This window comes from Mytilus californianus, unplaced genomic scaffold, assembly GCF_021869535.1.
Source record: "Mytilus californianus isolate M0D057914Y unplaced genomic scaffold, xbMytCali1.0.p SCAF_3, whole genome shotgun sequence".
NCBI classification, from domain to species: Eukaryota; Metazoa; Mollusca; class Bivalvia; order Mytilida; family Mytilidae; genus Mytilus; species Mytilus californianus.
Window position 1 is genome coordinate 112,178,934 of NW_026262679.1, and position 20,381 is coordinate 112,199,314.

The window sequence follows — 20,381 nt, forward strand, 5'->3', positions numbered from 1 at the left end:
AAAACTATTTGAGAAAAATTTAAATACTAAATTGAAAAATAGTTTTGTTTTTATTTTTCAATATCTCACTGATAATAGATTGAAAATATTTCGATGGAAACTTATTCACTACATACTGCCAAGTAATGAACTTTCAAGAAAGTGGAAAATTACTGATGACAACTTATGTAAGCATTGTTAAAAAAAAAGAAGACTATGAACACTTTTTTGTCAATTGCTCATTTAATAATGACTTTCTGAAAATAGTAATGAAATTAATAAAATCCCTTGGTATTGACAAAGACATTATAAGCCTTGAAAATTAAGTAACAGGGTACAAAATTGAAGATACAGAATACTTTGACATCAATTACATATTAACTATAATATCCTTCTCAATATACAAAGCACATTATGCCTCAGAAAAGAAGACAAAAATAGTAAACATTTTAAAAAATTTTCACTAAGAAATTTCAGAAATTACTGAAATAGATAATTTTAATATCAAAAAATAATAATCAGATAATTCTAAAAACAAATAGATTCATTGCAAAGAATCAAATGAATCAGAACTAATCTATGTAAGAAGCACAGAACATTGTGTACAAAATTGTTACTTGTACACAAGCCAAATATGGTCATATTTATGATCAGGTTCAACCATGCATGTCCAAAATATGTTTGTAAGCATGTTCAGCCATGCATGAGTCACCACATGTGAATTATACTGTATTTTTAGATTTTAAAATGTGTATTCACAAACGTTAAAAAGAATTGTAACGGTATACATGTATCCGTACGTTTATTAATTATTGTGAAAAAATAACGTCTCAGATGAATGTTATAACTTTACTTACTTGTGCATTATATATACATTTCGACATAAACAAGATCAGTAGATAACTAAAGAATACTTCTATACTTACCAAATGCAATGAAATAAGTTAAATCCTGTTGATAATAATAATATTTAGACGACACATATCTAAGCTATATCCGATAGCGCACATCTTTGAAGAAACAGAACTGTGCCCAATATTAATAGAATACGAATCACACCGATAACGGAGTTGATTCCGGAAAACTAAGTCATATATAAAAATAGAAAAAGAGAAAGAAAAAGAAAAAAAATTAAGATATGTATGTGTAATCACAATAATTTATCAAATAAATTGGGAAATGAATTATGTTATAAATACTAATATTATGAAGAAATTATATCTTACCAAATAATTCTTCCCTTAACTATTAGGTAAACTGACATGAGGGATACTTAGTTAAAAGCTGTAAACTTAGTAAATTGTTACAGCATATATGCAATAAAGATATTGTTACATTAAAAACAAAAGACTTCTTTAACATGTATTTGCAAAGATTCGAAAGGCCCTTCTTCTGTAAGTTCGGTATAACTAAACACATGTGGCCCATTTAAAGCGGTGCATATGCAAGAATTAAATAATACCACGTGGAGTAAAACAGTAAAAGATAACACCCAATCAAAAAAGTTATAATGAAATCATCAATAAAATTGAGAATGGAAATGGGAAATGTGTCAAAGAGACAACAACCCGACCATAGAGCAGACATCAGCCGAAGGCCACCAATGGGTCTTCTATGCAGCGAGAAACTCCCGCACCCGGAGGCGTCCTTCAGCTGGCCCCTAAACACATATGTATACTAGTTCAGTGATAATGGACGTCATACTAAACTCCAAATTATACACAGGAAAGTAAAATTAAAAATGATACAGAGGCTCCTGACTTGGGACAGGCGCAAAAATGCGGCGGGGTTAAACCTGTTTTTTGAGATCTCAACCCTCCCCCTATACCTCTAGCCAATGTACAAAAAACAATCGTACAACAGTACGCACAGTAAAACTCAGTATAAGAGAAGTCCGAATCCGATGTCAGAATAGGAAACAAAAGAAAATAAACAAAATGACAATAATACGTAAATAACAACAGACTGATAGCAGTTACTGACATGCCAGCTCCAGACCTCAATTAAACTGATTGAAAGATTATGTCTTCATCAAATGAATATCAGGCACAATCCCTCCTGTTAGGGGTTTAGTATTATGCCGTCATAAAATATATGAGAAGAACATAACCCGTGTCATGCCAACAACTGGTTTTAGAATAAATGTGTTTAATTCCGATGCAAAGACCCTATAAGTGAATCAATATTAAAGCCAAAATATGCAATCTTTAATGACCTGACAACAGTATCGTAACTATATCCCTTCTTAATAAGTCTGTTTAAAGGTTTTGTTAGCTTTTGAGGTGAATACTGACATTTTTGTGCTTTGTAAAGAATATTACCATAAAAGATTGGATGTGAAATACCCGAACGTATGAGATGTCTGCATGTTGAGTTATATTTACGAATGATGTCCTTATACCGATGATAGAATTTAGTAAATGTTGTGACTAGTTTATGATATCGAAAACCCTGGTGTAATAATTTTTCAGTAATACATAAATTTCTCTCGCTAAAATCTAATACGTTGTTACATACACAAGCGAATCATACAAGTTGAGATATATAAACACCATAAGATGGTGACAAGGGAACGTCACCATCTAAAAATGGATAATTAACGATAGGAAATGAAAAATCATCTCTTTTATCATAAGTTTTTGTATTAAGCTTCCCGTTAATGATATAGATATCAAGATCGAGGAAAAGACATTGGTCATTGTTAGTATTAGCTTTATTTAAAGTAAGTTCAACAGGATAAATATCTTTAGTATACATACTGAAGTCGTCATTATTGAGAGCCAATATATCATCCAAATATCTAAAAGTATTGCTAAATTTTTATATCAGATGTTTCGATTGGTCTTTGCTGATTTTAGTCATAAATTGTAACTCATAACAATACAAAAACAGGTCCGCAATAAGTGGTGCACAGTTAGTCCCCATTGGAATTCCGCTAACTTGACGATATACGGAATCCCCAAAGCGAACAAAAATGTTATCAAGTAAAAATTCAAGGGCAGATATAGTATCAAAGCATGTCCAATTGACATAGTTCTTTTGGTTATTGCTACTAAAAAATTACCTAAAAGAGTTTGAACATATGTATTCGCATTCTGACTTTTTTAATGCCCATTTAATTAGTTAGTATTTTAATTAGTATTTGTATTTGTATAATTACACAACCTTTTTGGATAGTTTAAACCAGCTGTAATAGTATATTTTTTTTTATAAAAAAATAGTTTTACTGATAAACTTATGAATTTAAAATATTATTTATAATGTACATAATATCTAAAGTTCTAAGGATTGGATGACACGTATAATTTTATAACATGAGCGTCACTGATGAGTCTTTTGTAGACGAAACGCGCGTCTGGCATAAATACAAAATTTAATCCTGGTATCTATGATGAGTTTATTTACAACCACTGGGTCGATGCCACTGTTGGTGGAGTTTTAATTCCCCGAGGGTATCACCAGTTCAGTAGTCAGGCACTTTTGTGCTGACATGAATTATCATTGATATGGTCATATTCATAAATTAACTGTTTACAAAACATTTGAATTTTTGAAATACTAAGGCTTTTCTACCTCAGGAATAGACTACCTTAGCTGTATTTGGCAAAACTTTTAGGAATTTTGGTCCTCAATGTCTTCAACTTCGTACTTTATTTGGCCTTTTTAACTTTTTTTGGATTCGAGCCTCACTGATGAGTCTTTTGTAGACAAAACGCGCGTCTGGCGTAAATACAAAATTTAATCCTGGTATCTATGATGAGTTTATTTGCAATTGGATGAAGGGTTTCTGGTGGGTCATTTTGTGCTGAGTTGTTGTCTGTTTATTTCGTTTGTGGTTTGAATTCTGTATTTTTGGTACAGTTCACATATATCTTATTTGTCAGTATCATCGAGTAACTCGTGGTTCGTGTAAAGGGGTTTTGTTTCATGTTAGTTGTTTTCATGTGTGTTTACTATTTGATCTTACATGATCTTGCCTTATATGTATGTAAAAAAAATCAGCTACTTCATTTATATGATGTTAAGTTTAAAGCAACTATATGCACAGGATTTTTTTTTATACACAGTTTTGATTTAGAAGAAAAACCAACATGGTTAGAAAATACAAATAATAACACCATTACAAACGCAATTCCATTTTAATATTATTGTGATGGTTAGAAAATACATAAAATAACACCATTACAAACTAAATCCAAATTCAAGGTTCTTGTACGTGTTTATAAATAAAATAAATCTATTCTATTTTTAGAAATTTACCTGTGATAATATAAACGTCACAAAAATACGTCACCTTTTGTGACGTTGATCCATTCATGTGATGTGCAGTTTATATTTCGCTTGTGATGTCCTTGTGTACTGTCGTAAATTCATGGGAAGTGTCCGTAGTTAATCTGCGGTTTACATGTCGTAATGTACTATTGCATCATTCAATTATGTATTTCTCTGTCCTAAGTGTTCTTGCCTTTGTTTGTACTGTATTCCTGTCACATAGTGTTGTCATTTTAGCGGTATTTTGAACATTGCCATATAAGCGGGAGGTTTTGCTAGCCAATAAACCAGGTTCAAACCAACATTTTTTCTTACAAAAATCCTGTACCAAGTCAGGAATATGGGGCAGTTGTTATCAGGCAGTCCGTTTCTATGTGTTGGCGTTTGCTTTTGTTGTAGTTCAGTGTTTCTGTTATACTGTTGTTTTCCTCTTATAGTTGATGTGTTTCCCTCGGTTTTAGTTTGTTACCCGGATTTGTTTTTGTGCAATCGAATTATGACTATTACACAGCGGTATCCTACTGTTGCCTTTATTTACTAACTTATCAGTTTGGTAAACCGTTAAACATACCTGGCTATGAGAAACAGCACAAAAATAAACATACAACAAACAAAAATTCGTAATCCCTTTATTTCCTTGATAAAATATCTCTGCTAATGAATTCCGTTAAAGTATAATCTCTCTAAACTGATAATTAAGGCAATGTGGTGAAAACAGATTAAGTTAAAGTCGATGAACTGGAATCAATTTGACATGACAATTTGAAGACAAGATTAAAGCAACCTACGTTCATGATCTTACGTAATTAGTTACTGTAACAGTTCATTTCCCTAATTATCCTTAATGTCTGCTACACATTCAATGAGCAGACAGAGATATTTGTTAATCAATTCGGTCATATGTTAAATAAGTTTGGATATGTCGAACTTTTAACGCACTCAACTGGAGCATACAGATATGTACTGCCGGTGATATGCTCATATAGAGAAGGCTTGTGTTTTTCCAATAATTACCTTTTGTTGTTTGGACCTACCCAAGTATGTATATATTTATACCTGCTGCAGTCAAAGTCGATTCTCTTTTGAGTCATTTCCCATTCCATCCACTTTTACTTCACGTTATTGTTTTATCATTTATATCTTGTTCATCGATGAAACCTTTTTGGTGATGTTTTAGCGTAAATAACTAACAATCATTCAATAGATTTATAATTCATGTCTTGTGTGGAGATGTCATATGGGTAAAAATATACGCATGACATATGTTATTGTACTTGACCTATTTTGTTGACTGATAAATCATAAATATAGATATCGCAATATTGTTATCTTTTCATTAAGGACATGTACAAGCGATGTAGAATAAAAAAAGTCAACGGAAAGGTATTAAAAAGTATATACCTTATAAAGATGTGTTCTACTGATTCATATTATTAATTTTCTCATCCTCTTCCTTGTAAAGCTTTTTTTTTACACATATTATAAACACAGGAATTCAAAATACAAAGGAAGTATGTCTCGTCTATAGTCACCATTACGCGTAAGTCAAACACTATCAAGTGAGTGTGTCACAAATTACAAAAAAATAAGATTTTCCTACATGTTTCGATTCCTATCATAGAATTTTACTATTACTGATTTATAACCGTGCATGGATTTGACTGATGTTATGTTCTAAAGAGAATTGTCCTACTCCTTCGAAGTACCTGCTGCACTTCTATTTTGAGTCTTAGGTCTGTTTTTGTTATTATTGTTTTTTATGTAAATTATCTGCATCTTCTATGGTGTTTTGTTTGGGGTTTTGTTTTATTCTATATCCCCGCTTTCTGTCTTTAACCTAAATTTGTATGTTCTAAAAAATGAAAACAAGTTATAATTTCATGCGTCCGACCGTCTTTTCTAGATTTATATTCATCTGGAACGCTCAAAGCCGAATATTTGAAAGCAAAGGATGTTTAAGAACCTAAACAGTAGAAGAGCTATATGATAAAAAAAGGACCTACAAAATGGCCAAGTCCATCTAAGTTCAACTTTGTCTAGGGGAGTAGAAACCTTAGTTCCTTTAGTTCCTTTATAATAAAAAAATTTATAAACAAACAATTTTAGAAAACATTCTTATAAATCATGTCAGTACCAAAGTACTGACTGTACCGAAGTACTGACTACTGAGCTAAATAGATTTATGAGATTTAAACTACCATCGGTATTCTACTGTTGCTTCTAATTTAACCCTTTCTTTTCTGTATTTTGGACTGTCATTATATTTTGCAATAAGAAATAAAAAAATACGTTATTCTGCTTTATAAAAAAAAAACCGATTGACAGTATGAATTTAAATTTGAATCACGTTGATTTGAAATATGTTCCTACCGCATCATATGATTACAAAAGGGGTTGAAAAATGACATTTTCCGTTCATGACAAACGCTAAAACTCTACGAGTGCAGAAATTATATGTCTTTTGGATAATTCTCGGCTACAGTTAGTATGTTTAAAAGCCATTTTGCATTTTTCAATGAAGATTGTAGACGTTTACTGAATAGAAATGTCTTAATATCGCCATTTCAATATAATAAAATCAACAAAGCGGATATATTAATAAAATTTCCAACAACTATAACGTTATTAAGTGACGATAATTATCATCCTCTGAAATAAAATCAGATCGCTATAAACGGAATGAAATTACATCACAATTTAAACGGAATGACTTAATTACTCTCCAGATTATCAAAATGACATTAAATAAAGCATTTCTTCGTTTATATTCATTAATGTCAGTCACAGAAGACGAAAAAAATGTGTCTTTGGTAATTGAATTATTGATGCTGTAATTTGCCTTCCTGTACCTAATTTTATGATTCTGAATGTTTTGACCTCTAGCAGAAAGTGTCATCAAGATATGTCATTTCCGCTTTGGGCATCCGATTCAGTAGATCTACTACATCTACTGGTAATGGAGACAATACAGTTTGTTGTTTCTCCTACCTCCCGCAGCCGTAAGCCATTATGTTCGTCATGACAAGTAAAAATATAATGTTAAGTTATAATTGGTGATGTCATGATATATAATTGTTTGAAGGCACTGTAGGTACTGTAGAAACGAAAAATTAAACATCTTGTTAATAATCTGTGATATAGATTTTCGTGAATGGTATAAAACTTATGTCTGTTAATCTGTCAAAGAGATTGCTTCATTTTTAACATAACAAGGTCTTGGTTTATAAGCTTCATATTTGTGTGATAAAATTATTACCAAATATGCGAATGCTACGAATGAATAGGTTATAATATAAATACCGAACTCAAAGGAAATTCAAAAAGAGGAATTCCATTAACACTGACAAAAAACGAACGTTGACTTGGTAAAGGTAAAATGTTGATAGAATTTTGATGAATACAATCAAAATTTCATTATGGGGTAATTGGAAGAATTGTACAGTAAATGTATTAAAAAGATATAATCTCCATTCCGGTTTTGTTTTTGAAAGCAGTTTCTCGGTCTTAGTGACTGGATTGACAAATAACATGAATGACAAATTATCTTCAAATAGGCGAGTCTATGATCGGGAATGTTGGTTAGGTGTTATCAATATAGTGGATGCGTAAATCACAAATTTATCAACTTATTCTAATTGTTTATGTGAATTAAAGGAGAGCTGAAACATCATCCAAGTAACGTAACAAAGACAAAGATGACATTACAAACATCATTTGATCTCTGATGGAAAGTTGTCTAATTTGGAATCATACAACATATTCTTATTCAATATTCAGAATGCAGCATGCATATGCTTCTGTGGTACCTTTGGTTTTTTTTAGTTGAATCCATCTATTAACGTGCATGACATGTGAGGACAATATTTTTGTTATCAAAATACATCTTAATTCGATATTATTTTTGTTTACAGTCTAATGATAATTTGACAATCTTATGAATAAATAAAGGATGGAGTAAAAAGAAAATTAAAAAAACCATTAACCCACATTGTTCTTAGAAAAATGCCTGTTCAAAGTTAGGAATATGACAGTCGCTCCGTTGGTTTGGTTTTACCAGCTGTTATGGACTTCCCCTTTTTTGAATTTACCTTGGAGCTCGGTTTTTTTGTTAATACATTTTTATATTGGAAACCAAATATTTCTGATAACAGCATCGGGTGGTACTTTTTGTTACCCTTATATTTTTCTAAATCCTTAATTGCGTTTAAAATTCGTCAACAAATTACGTCCACATACAAAAACAGTCCCGTTGTCATGTTATAACTGGAGACCTTGGCATCGTAAACAATGAACAACTTGAGAGTTGTTGGCCATATGCCCGAAAAATCCCCAACCCATCAATTGGAAGACTAACTTGTGGTAGCTAATGGATGCAGTTGAAGACTATTCCAGAAAATAAGTAAAGCACAAGTCAGCAAAATAACTTGTTAGTTATCTAAGTTAATCAAAGCTTTTCGGTCATGCATTCATCAGTGATTTCAAAATCTTTGATATACAATAAAAAAAAATAGGATTTCTTACACTTCCTTGAAGTCCGAAGTTGTGGATAGTTTATCCTCTCTTGTCGACAAATATGTTGTTCAAGCGGACAAAGCCAAAAACGATATTGTTTTAAAATATATATGGACATATAAAAGTCAGACAAACAATGATCTAATACTCTAGAAAATAACATATTAAAAATTTGTAAATTATTCTCTATACATAACGGGAATAAGAAAAAAATATACCACACGAAATAAAAAAGTTGACGTTTAACTTGAAATTTACGATAGGATGACGTACTTAATTATCAGCATATTATCTCGTATTCATTACCCGGTTTGAATTTTGCTCATTGTTGAAGACCGAACGATGGCATATTGTTGTTAAGATTCTCGAATACTTTGGTCTCTCGAGGATGGCTGTCTCAAATGCAATCAGACCACATTTCCTGATTTCAAAACTAGTATCTTTGATAAGGTTCTTCGTCAGTTTACAAGCTACACACTCATCAAAATTGGCATTTTGCCGACTGTAAAATTTTCATTGTTTCAAGATCATTTAACAAATTTTTAAAAAATCGGAATTTGCTGTTGATGTTTAGTTGTACAATTTTTGAACAGTTGGCTCCAGGTATAAGATTATTATCAGTAATTTATGTGTTCATTCACAGTGTCGGGTAGGTAGGAAATTCGACACCAAATCTTGTAACAATATTAGCTTCAATTGTCATAAAAACCCAGCATGAATCTTTTAAACCCAGTATTACATCAATAATTCACATAAGTATTCCTTCCTTTTGCGCTTCTAACGCATGAAATGTATAAAGTGTTGTTTTCAATTTTAACAGCACTGGATCGATACCGCTGATGGTGGACCATCAGTCCCCTAGGGTATCATCAACTCAGTAGTCAGTACTACGGTTATGACATAATTTCTAACAAACCTATCTAAAAATGTCAGATAATAAATTAAGAAATTATTAAGAAACTAAGGTTTTAACTTCCTTATGCAAAATTGGCCTTAGATGAATTTGGCAATTATTTTTAGCTCTTCAACCGTTTTGGTTCTTATACCGTTGGCTGATAAATATTTTTTTTTTGTTACAAATAATTTGGATACAAAGTTTCTGCGAAGAACTACGACGAAAAACTATTAATACAATTATATGCTATCCTTGACAATACACGAGACTTTAATGTAGTTTTCATCTCTCGTGTTGTTTTCCTTGGATCTTTGAAAGACAGGTTCATAACCTGTTACGGATATTTCATCATTACTCTCCCGATATCATTATCTGATGAGTATTAAGGAAAATTGTTTATATTAGAAAGCAAACCATGATTTAATCATCTCGTGAGATAGAATAAATTGATTTTCTAAAGTGTTGATAATAATAACAACCAAGAATCAAGCTTTGATTTTTTTCTGTTGCTGTCAAAATATTCTACGTAATGGTAATTAATCATACGCAATATATATGAATTAATAAAGGCTATCAACATACTTTAATTCATATTCTCCGATTTCCAAAAATATACTTATCAATTAGCATCGATTTTCTTTTAGGTAATGTGAATGACAAAGGTTTTGTATGCGTGTGCCATAAAACGTGCTAAAGATTGGTTATAACTGAAATAAAATTTCTGGTGAGCAAAATTTATTCAACCTCAACGTTAACGTTTCGATGTTCGTCCTGTTTTCCACGAAACATCTTTAAATTGTATGGTTACTAGACATCGTTTTTGTGAAAAGTAATAATCATTTAATTAAAAAAAAGCAATAATACATAAAAACAAAAAACTTTGCAACATGAACCCCACAAAATAGGAGTAGATTCAGGTGCTAACAAAATCAGGGATGATCTCAGGGGCTGAATATGTCCCAGTAGGAAACAGCGACAATGTTGCAAATCAGACGGTCATTTTGAAATCAAAAGTTCTAAGATACTGAAAACATAACGACTGTGAGTTGAGACGACACAAACACATAGTATAGGTAAACGTTAAATGTAGGCGGTGTAGATTTTACTAGTTTTTCCTGATATAACCTACTGTAACAGTTATTGTGTTAAGTGCTCAGCCTCATTATGAAGTGAATCTACTGTTAACATGAACACGTTAAAGTTATATCTGATATATGTAATCAATTTCCAATGAAATAGACGGCGTTTTACGGCGAGAAATTGTACGTTGACCATGGGAAAGCTGAATCGTCTAATTTGAAGTCGTTTGAGAAAGGTCCAGACAGGAAGCCGAACTTTCAGTTGTATCCTTAACTGTATTTCACTGAGATAACTGGATCACTGATATGTGGGTTTTTGCGTGAAAAGACACCAGTTATTCATTAGTGAGTATAATTAAAACGATGAACACATTCCTTATTGTCTTTGATTTGGCATTTCTTTAGCTGAAACGAAGAGTTTACCATTTTTAAATTTAATATTATAGTTTTTTTTTAAGTTATTCTGCTACAACATTGTCACATGTAAGAGTGGAACGCGGGCTAATAAAAAAATTAATATTCTTTATGTGCCTGTAATTCAGTGGTTTTTGACTGTCATATTTAGTTTTTTTTTTTCGTTTATTGTTTTGCATTAATCATGTCGTTCTTTTATCCGTTAGACGTGTGTCCCATTTTGTCATGTTCGGGCTTTTAATAGCTTATACATTACTGTACGATATGGGTTTTGTTGGTTGTTGAAGGACGTTTGATAACCCAAAGATGTTACATCATTGTCTTTTTTGTTACTGGTGGATAGGTATCTGATTGGTTATTATAAAAATTAGTTCTTCTTTGTTGTGTAAGAATTCTGCATCATGATTACAAAAGCAAGTCGTACAGTAAGGCAGCACAATAACAGATTTACAATATTTTTCGGACTCTAAATCCGAGTGCTAATAAGACTACCTATCATACAGGTAAATAATCGAGGTGATCTCAAAATAATGTTGACCCTAATTGATATAACATAAATAACCATGCTCTATTTCTGTATTGGAACGGGGGTCGTAAATACGGACAAGACAAGTTGAGTTGAACGGAGGTTTCAGAATATTTTTAACCCAATAGCTAAATTATATCGGCGGTTGTGGAGGCTTACATCATATTAGCCCATGCAAACATTTTTCTCCGAATTTCACAACAATCGTATGTTAAAAACCTACAGCCATATTTTTATTTGTACCTTTCATTAGATTATTTTTTTATTATCCACATTTTGAACAATAAAAAAAATGATAAACCTCGTTCTCACGTGCAATGGTTCTTATTTATTTCTGTCAAAAATAATATATATAGATGACAAAATGATATTGCAGTTCCGGCCAGTTTTATTTGTTTGTTGGTTTGTTTGTTTATATGGTGAGGGGGTATTTCACTTAATCTGAAAGTTAAGGTAAAGGTAAAAGATACCATTTGCTTGGTAAAGATATCAAATATTCTTGGAGAAAAAATTTTAAAAATATTTTTATTTGAAAGATTGGCCATTGTATCAAACCTTTTTGGGTGCTGGCTTTTTACTTTCTACCTACCAGTGAACTGTAATTTAGTATTCCGATTTGAATTAATTCTAATGATTATCCTGCATTTAAATCATAAACGTGTAGAGGTAATTCCAATATTTATTCTATCATATTAGCTTACAAATGGTTGAATATAGATCAGAAAATAATGTTTTCACAGAAAACATCTGATCGTGCGAGACCCTCATCGGTAGTCAAGGTCGTTAAAAACGCCCTAGTAGTAGCATAACAGACAGAGGATTTGTGTGGCTCATTTTTCATATACATGAACAATGAGACTTATGAAATTTCAGTCAGTCGATCAGTACTCTGTAGCTCTCGTGATCCTTCTCCCACAAATCAAGTGAAATGGTGTCCAATGTAAGCACTCTTGTCTTATATTTTAATTGTCGATACTATTTTAAAAGAAAAGGCTAAAACGGAGCAGCAAACGATACGAAGAAAGACTGATGCAAACTCAAATGCTTACAAGGACCTGAGATTAAATAATTAAACTATGGGAATTCAAAAAATAATAATCCCACAAGTTAATGAGATGAACAGTTAAAAAGGAGAGTAGTGTTGGTTCTTTGGGTAGGTGATTGGTTGTGGTTTGAGATAGAAATTTTTTTTAGCCGTAATAAGGTTTTAATATTAATATATTATTTTGAACCTTTGACAATTCTTCCCCCTGTAATCCAGATTGATTGATGATTGATTGTTGGTTGCTAAACTTCCAGTGACAAATATTTCATGCATGTTCAGGACGAGAACAAAATAACAATAAATACAATATAGGTAGGTCCTGTACATGAGGGCGTCTGGGATGAAGGTAGTGGAAATGTTGACTGCCACTGGAAAATGAAGGTATATTGGACTGATATTTTACCTTGCAACAGGCTATCTACGCATATCTCAATGAGTTGTTTTGCTTGTTCTTACGTGGCACTATCTTAAAACGAGGAATCAGATTTAATGTCCCTATTCTAGACATGGACGAGTACTTGTACATGACTCACAGCCAAAAGAACGCCCCACTTTTGGCAAGGGTTTTACTGCCGGTAGGAAGGAGACCATAGAATTTCTTTGATTGTTTAAAACCTAACAAAATGTAGCTTAAAAGAAAGAGTGTAAGATATTCAACAGACTCATAGCAGACTAGCGAATCTCCGATTAACACAGTTTTAAGGAACATAATACTATAAAGTTATATCGAAGCATTAAACACTCAAATACACGTTATATTAAGGACAAGTTAAATTAAAATAAATCTATCAAATTAGCAGGTTCTACAAATTGGGTCGAACTTCATGAAATGCGGAAAATTTCGGCGGGCATTGGAAAAAGCTTATGTTGGGCAGAGGTATAATATCATCTCAGGATCAAATAGTAATTGCTACGGTTCTTTTACGAGAAGAGATCGCAGAACTCAACCGACTATTTGATAATACCGTAGAGAAAAATGAATGACATCACAATTATTTACCTCAATCAGTACTTTTGAAAAATGATCTAAGCCGATATAGGATATACAATCTAGTGTCAACCTCATTTTTTTTTTTGCATTGTTTTGGGGTTCCATGCTACACCCGGATACTATAGGCATTTGAGGAAACTCATTAACACAATATCAGCATTACAGACGACATAACACGGCTACTAGACAAACTAATGTTTTTTATCGTATCAAAAAATAATTGCCATTCCTGAACGTAACATTTGAAGTACTTCGTTTGTTTATACTGTAATCATCTCGATAAAAAGAGGTAAGTAGAAAACGTCATTAATGTTATATTGACAGCTGTTTATGAACACACAATATATCATATAGCAAAAAAAAAACACAACCATGTATAATGTCCTAAATGCAAATTACTTCCCAAATGCATAAATTATGTGCTTTCCAATTACAGTATCAAATCAAATAAAGGCAACAGTAGTATACCGCTGTTTGAAATTCATAAATCGATTGAGAAAAAAACAAATTCGGGTTACAAACTAAAACTGAGGGAAACACATCAAATATAAGAGGAGAACTACGACACAACAGAAACACAACATTAAAAACATTAAAATGTAACACACACAGAAACGAACTATAATATAACAATGTCCATTTTCCTGACTTAGTACAGGATATTTTAAGAAAAAAATAGTGGGTTGAACCTGGTTTTGATAACCTTAATCAAAAGATTTATTCAACTAAATAGAAAGATCAGAAGGCCATACATTTCCACTTTTTGCTGACATTACCATGATAACTGGATAAAAAGATTGCAAGAAATCCAGTGAAGAAAAGTCAGAATTGTAGAAGAAAACTAGAAACTATTTTTGCTAGGATTTTCCTCAGTTTTCAATCATGATAAATTAATATGAAACTCTTTAAGACATTAAATTTGAAACAAATGTGGTTTTTTTTATGTCTTGCGTGTATGTAAAACTGTATTTATATGACATTGTCAATATTTATAAATATGAAACGTGTTGTTGACGTGTTAATGGATTGAGTAGTATGACTTCTAATTTATTCAATTTTTTTTTTAAATTTCAAAAAGTAGTAAACATAATAAAATTCTAAGTTCTGTTTAGAGGGAAATGAGTGCTTAACTTGGACATTTTATTCATTATTTTCGAATCATTGCAAATGAATATTTGATCCACTGTCTGGCACAGCATGCAAAGTTGGCAATTTTATAACAAATTTATAACTTCTATGTTATTTAAAGAGAACGAAATATATGTATTGTATACCAGGAAGACTTATATCAGGAAGTGTTTTTCAACTTCATAATGAATTGGCCTTTCAACTGTTTTGATTCGAGCTCCTCTGATTAATTTTATGAAGTCTAAACACCTTCTCGGTAATAAACAATAAGCCTGGTAATTTAGAGATAATTGAAAAAACTTTTCGTGTACCAGGAAATCTTTTTAAAATTTAAGTTCTCTTCAACTTATTTATTTAAAAAGTTAAACAAAAGACAATTTTTTTAACACCAGGAAGATAAAATGAAGAAATTTTGCATTACGAACACCAAAAAAACTAGTTATATATCTTTATATATATATATCCATATATTCTGTTTAATTGTTGTCTTTCACTGAGAGAGAAAAATGAAATATGAGAGGTGAATAGCTTAAATGTTTTCAGTTTATATCGGTAAAACACGTCACTAGTTAACCAACTTTGAACTGAAACGGTAATTTTGATCTGAACAGCGTTTAAAAGAAAGAACAATAAATTGTTAAAATATCTTTAGTCTTTCAGTCTATTTTTAGACACATCCACTTTGTTAAATTCAGAACTGTTCACACGTTTCGCATGCAGTCAATCAAGATCTCTTCAGTCTATTTTCAGACTGCTCAGCAATTATTACTTACATGTTCTCATGAACATCTTACTGAATTGTCTGAAAGGCTACTGAACAGAACTGAATTGACTGCAAGCAAATTTTCTGGACTGTACTGAATTTACAGCAGGAGAAAAAAGTCTGAAAATTGACAGAAAGACTGTACTTGACTGAATAATTTGTTGTTCAGACTTTTCAGATGGTGTTAAGATCAAAGTGACCATTTGAGAATTAAAATTCATTTACTTGTGTTTGCTTTCGAAATAATAATTCATGATAAATAAGGCGACAGTATTTTACCGACGTTCCAATCTCGTAAATCGTTTAGGAAAAGACGAATCAAATGCAAACGAAACGCGTGTCTGGCGTACAAAATGTCAATCCTGGTATCTTTGAGGAGATTATTAAGGAAGTTCGTTTAGAGTGAACATTCAATAGCGTAACGTTTTAATTGAGATATGCAAACGTCATACGATGAAGCAGTGGGTATGTAACTGCTGAGAAATGGAAAGTTGACAACTAAAAATTTTAAATCATCACGTTTGTCATAGATTCTAGTTTGAAGTCGTCCATCTTTGTCAATATCGAGGAAAAGTTCGTTTTGAGCAATTCCTTTCGAAAATCAAAAGATACCATTAATCTATCAAGATCACTTTTAAGATGATCTAAAAAAAAATTAAATGGCTGTACTTATATTATGAACGTTTTAAAAGTCTTACTTTTAACTTTAAGACGTGTCCATTGATACCCTCATAAGATAAACAGGCTCACGTAGAGAGATGATTTGCTACAATATGGCCTGTGATAAGTTCTCAATATGGATTTGATAATTTTCGGACATAAGTGAGGTTAATTTTAAATTCGCACAAACAAATGAGTAGAAGGCCATATTCAAATATGCGCATTTCGGTGTAATAATGATATCAAAGTAACGTCAAATAGGACATTTCTTTATTTAAGTGTCCAAACCATATTCTCTTTTTAAAAATTAGTCAATAATAAAACATAATCCTCAATTTATTTTTCTTATTTCATAAAGTCGTCTAATTTTCCGATGGTGTCCTATTCTCTTTCTTGATATTTTGAATTAGTCTGGACTCACATCAAGGGTGATACGTACATACAGGAGACGCTCACTTTCGCGACAACCGGTCACGCCCTTTTGGGTTATGCGATAACTTTCAAAATGCATTTCAGAGATTTGAACGTCGGTTAAGTACTGTTGCCTTTTTTTTTAACAAATCTGAATGTTTGCCTTTGCAGGGACCATCAAATGGCTCTGGTGATACATCCATAACTGAGTTATATAAACTGAATATATATAATATTATACCGATGTAAAAAACACGCTCATTTAATTTCAAAATACAAAATATGAGTTCTGGAAATGTACAAAACACGTTATCATCCAAAGTTAAGACAAGTTGTAAATACATTTTACAGAGACTAACAAATATCTCTATAGACAAACACAACTTAATAAAAAACCGAAGCTGAGTCAGTAATTTGCATTAATTCCTATTGTTGTTTTCCTTTATTTATTGGCAAAAAAAAAACCGATAGCTACAATCACGATCCAAATATACACATTTAAAAAGACAACAAGAAGGAAGGTATAGGATTTCATATTCAGATTTGCAATTAAATATTCATTGATTTATCCTCACCTTACCATGAACTGAAGAAGGATTATTACAGGGTTTATTTTTCTATTAAATTTACAAGCTTTAATAAGAGAAATAAAATTAGAGGGATAACTCGTTCAATACAGAAAGAATGCATTAAAAGTCATGTTGGTAATAATCCGCACTAAATCAGCAAATCATATATAACAAAATTAAAGCCATTCGATAACCAAAGAAAAACATGAATAACAAAAAAAAACACTGGAATAAGTTTAACACGTAAATAATCAATAATCAAAAACAAAACATGCAATTTTTCATTAGATATCTCATGCTTGAAATTCAAAGATTTGCAGTTTTCTAGTAATTATATGTATAAACTCCCTTTTTACTCATTATTTAATGTATTTTTTTAAAGCAAATGATGTCATGTAAACAAAACAGTATTTAAGTATATTTAACAGAGAGGTGAAAGATACCAAAGGGACATTCAAACTCATAAATCGAAAATAAACTGACAACGCCATATTTAAAAAAGAAAAACACCAACGGACAAACAAAAGTACACAAAACACAACATATAAAACTGAGCAACACGAACCCCACCAAAAACTGGGGGTGATCTCAGGTGCTCCGGAGGGTAAGCAGATCCTGCTCCACATGTGCCATCTGCCGTGTTGGTCATGTTAATACAAACCCGGTAATAAGTCTAATTCGGTAAGTCACATTCGGGAAAAGGGGACGGGATTGTAGTTACGACATTAGTAACATATCCGCTATCATCTATGAAACGGATATTCCGTAACGGTCAACCAACTCATGATGGCGTCCGTAAAATTTACGAAAGGATAATTTCAACTTCACCACTTGGAACTCTTGGTTAAATAGCTTCATTGTGAGCAGCAACCCTCTATCAAGAAATCATGATAGGAAATACAAGCCCTGGAGTATCGTATCAACTGGGAGATATATACTCCGTATGAAGGCGCTGCTGGAATGTTGCTACATTAATATGGAAAGCTCACAATTGGGAAGCTAAATCATCTCTTTTGTCATAAAGTTTTGTTTTCAACCGACCATCATTGTCAATTTCTAGATGTAAGTAAAGATATGAGGCAGACTTAACTGTATCTGTTGTATCCTTTATCTCAAGTTCGATGGGATAGATACGTCCAACATAGTCACCAAATTTTGAATTATTTAGTGAGAGAACATCATCTATGTAGCGGAAAGTAAAGTTATAGGATATATACTGCTAACTTTTTTTCTTTTTTTCCTAAGAAGTTCCTGTATGAAGTCAGCCCCATATGAATAAAGGAACAAGTCGGCAAGCAGAGGGGCACAGTTGGTTCCCATGGGAATGCCAATTGTTTGTTGAAAAACACGTCCTCCAAAAGTAAGTTGTCAATCAAGAAATCAAGCATCTTGATAATGTCAGTTTCAGAGAATTTGTCATTTTGCTTGTTGAATATTATTACCCGAGGGTATTTTTCATTTTTTTTTAGATTAAAGGATTCCTCTATCTTTATCATTTTTTATTATGTATAAGTAAATTAAAATATTTTACAATTTTAATTAATTTGAAAGAAAATACGAAAGACAATTAAAGATCTATATAATAAAATATTGGGATACATATGTTATTGTAATCAATCCAACGAAAATATATAAATCCAGTAATGTGGTATCCTTGACATCACAGAAGACGTAAAGCAGTCTGCATCATTTCTGATTTTCTTTGGTTCTTTGAAAGACAATGTTATAAACCGGATAGTTTTTCTCGATTTTACTGCATGAGTATTAGTGGTATCTCTTAAAATTTGGTAGAAATAGAGTTTCATGATCTCAATGGGTGACAGAAATTCATATTCTAAATTTTTGTTATCAGTATGATAACTATCAATAATTAGACTTTGGTTTTGTGTATTGTTAACAATTATTATGTAAAAAGTGATTTTGGTAATAAATCAGACTGGTTTATAAGAATTTATTAAAGATAGAAGCAACCTGTTTTATTTTGCATTCATATTTTCCGATGTCCTATAATATACGTATCTATTTTCATTGATTGGTGATTGAAATGGTTTTGAATAATGGTCTTACAAAACTTGTTTATAAGTATACACATACTTGAGTTAAATTGAAATAGTGGAGGCAATACAAAAAATTTTCCAAATTTGACTATTCGATGTAAGGCCTGTTCTACACAAGAATGCTGTTTACCACATTAGAGAAATCGTACTTATAAAGAGAAAAATTCAACAAAACAAAAACAAAAGCATAAACATCATATAATATTGTCATTTGTGTTCTATTAAAAACAATTAAGAGACCAATGCTGTATAAGAGTTTTAATGCTGCTATACTATCAAATTTAGTCAGAACCATACTTAGAAATGTTTTCAGTACACTTAAAATGTAAGACAGTATTGCTCACTCAACCTCCTACTGTAATGTCGTAAAAATAACTAAAAGATTGAACAGTGCTATATTCGAACTTGGAATGTTCTTGCATTTTGATGAAGGTAAATCCAGAAAAGCGCTTCGGATGCACAAAATTCGTACAGCGTTATTTTAACTTTTCATCAGGAAGTTGCGTAGACTTTATTTACTAACCGATTCAGTTAGTCAGTTATATAAGTATACTACAGTATTGAAATTAAGAATGAGAAATAAAGATACACTAAACGATAAACTTAACCAAATATATTAATGCATTTTTTGGTTCATCATCAGTATTTTATTCTTTATATTTCACATATTAGTAGATATGAGATATATGTTTCACAGATACACTGTCGTTGACAATCATTGTATATATGAAATAGAAATATTGGGTTCATTCGTAAGGATTGATTTAATATGTTCTTTTATTTAATGACAGCCATTCAATTTTGATATTTAGGGACTGATACACACATTTGTTAGATGTTAATTGGAAATATGTTTTGATTTTTGTATAGATGTATGACCTATTCACAGGAGTAATATTTAATGCGGTTTATTGTCTTCAACCAGTAGACTCAATTCTTCGTTAATTAAAAGCATAAGCATGATTTCTTGTCGACATTCCTTGATATCAATGTATTTCTGAATATAAAAATAATGATACTGGTCAAAAATGGGTGATATAAGGACAGTTCTATGAACGAAATTTGTTTAAGCCAATTTTA